This window comes from Canis lupus, chromosome X, assembly GCF_011100685.1.
Source record: "Canis lupus familiaris isolate Mischka breed German Shepherd chromosome X, alternate assembly UU_Cfam_GSD_1.0, whole genome shotgun sequence".
Taxonomy (NCBI): Eukaryota; Metazoa; Chordata; class Mammalia; order Carnivora; family Canidae; genus Canis; species Canis lupus.
The window spans coordinates 25,823,443-25,825,870 of NC_049260.1; positions in this window are offsets into that span (position 1 = coordinate 25,823,443).

Below are 2,428 nucleotides of genomic sequence, written 5' to 3' on the forward strand. Positions count from 1 at the left end.
TTTAACAGACTCCATGCTCTGCATGGAACCTGACACCTGAGATCACCATACCTGAGCCAAAACCAAGAGTAGGATGTTTAACCAACTGTGCCACTCAGGCACCCCAAAATATCTTTTAATTCATCTTGCAATTTAGGCTGAAATATTCACTCCCCAAACTTTGACCTTTGTCTCTGTTTTTCAAGAGGAAAAAGAAAGAATTATATTCTGCAAACAAAAATTATAAAAACCAGTCACAATTTTTTCATCTTCCTAAATCCCAAAAGTTAGTAAATCACAAAAGCAACTTTAACAACTACTCTCTGCAGGTCTCCACTGAAATGTTAAGAGACTCTCTACATGAGAGTCTATCTTTCCAACATTGGAGTTGTTCCAGCAAGACACTGGGCACAGGAAGACAGAAATAAGTGCTGTGCGAAGGAGGGGGAGAGGTTTTAGTCCCAAACGTGCCTTAGCCACACATCATGCCACCTCTGAGATTAAGACCAAGTCAAAGTCAAAACCAGGGTTGATTACTCAAGTCCATACAGAGGTACTCCATCCCTATCCCTTTCCTGCTTCTCAGTGTGCTGAGTAGAGAAGGTTCTAGTCATAGCCCTCTAATAAGGGACGAGGGTCAAAAAGTAAGAAAATAAATAAGATATGGGCAGGGACTGCGGATGTTGAATTGGGATAAATTGAAGGGAGTTTTTCAACATATCTTAAATTGTCACTGCAAAGGTCTTACCACACTAGTGTGAGTTACTTGATAATTTTGTACCACATAAATAAGCTCATTAAATGGGGACCGTATCAACCTCATCTTTGTATAATAGTTCATGCCGAATAAATATTTGTTGGATTTCTTTGAATTTAAAGTATTTACTCACTTTAAAGTCTCGCAGGTGATTTTCAGTGTGGACAAAAACAATATAAAAAGGCAAATAGGGATCCCTGGGTGGCGCAGCAGTTTGGCGCCTGCCTTTGGCCCAGGGCGTGATCCTGGAGACCCGGGATTGAGTCCCACGTCGGGCTCCCGGTGCATGGAGCCTGCATCTCCCTCTGTCTGTGTCTCTGCCTCTCTCTCTCTCTCTCTCTCTCTGTGTGTGTGTGTGTGTGTGTGACTATCATCAATAAATAAAAATTAAAAAAAATAAAAATAAATTAAAAATAAATAAAAAGGCAAATAATCTAATTTCTATTTATTGAATGTCAAACTTTAGGTTAACAGTTAAAACTCAGAGTCCTTATCGTTAACATAGACACTTTCCTGAGTCTACTGGCCCAATGCTCTATAACAGACCAAAATGTCCACAAAATATTGGACATTATCAAATAGTGTGTGAGGAAGGAAGAAAAACTAATAGATTATCCCCAGGCAAACATTACAAATCTACTAGTTTTAGAACTTCTATCTCTGTTACAGCGTCAGTGGAACAAACCAACAAACCAAGATATAATATTTTATTCAAAGATAACATGATCACTGAACAGTGATCATATTATATTGTGCACCTAAAACTAATGTAACACTGTATGTTAATCATAATTCCATACTTTTGGAGAAAAGACCGGAAAAAGATTCATTCAAAATGTTACCTGAATATTTGGGGACTGAGGACTTCAACTTTCTGCTTTGTTGGTATTCAGATTTTCTAGAGTGAGCCAATACCACACTTATAATGAGCAAAAGAAACATAATTTAGAAGAAAGGTTAAAGGCGCCTGAGTGGCTCAGTTGGTTAAGCATCTGCCTTCGGCTCAGGTCATGATCCTGGGGTCCTGGGATCGAGCCTCACATAGGACAGCCTGCTCAGCGGGGAGCCAGCTCCTCCCTCTGCTCCTCCCCCTGCTTGTGCTCGCTCGTTCTAGCAAATAAATAAAATCTTTAAAAATAAATAAAAGAAATATAAAAATAGACTTAGAACCAAGAAAAAGGATGTCTAACATGAGCATGAGAAAAAATGGGTTAATGCATATGGACAAATAAAAATATACAGCATGGGATGACAGCAGGAAACCAACTATTTTAATATATAAGCAAGCATGGACTTATTCATCTCTAATAAGAATAATAGTGGACAGGCAAATTTCTGAAAATCGGGAGGAACAAGTGGCCCTTTCTGTGGTAGACAGGATACTGTCCATCCCCCCTCATGTCCTAGCAAGTATTCATATCTTGATTGCTGGAACCTGTGAATATGTTACCTTAAAAGGCAAAAGGAACTTAGCAGGTGTGATTACTTGAAGAATCTTGAGGTGAGCACGTTAGCGTCAATTACCCTGGTGGGCCCAATGGAATCATAAGGGTCCCTTATAAAAGGGGAGTAAGAGGGATGCCTGGGCGGCTCAGCGGTTGAGCATCTGCCTTTGGCTCGGGTCATGATCCCGGGGTTCTGGGATTGAGTCCTGCATCTGGCTCCTTGTGGGGAGTCTGCTTCTCTCTCTCT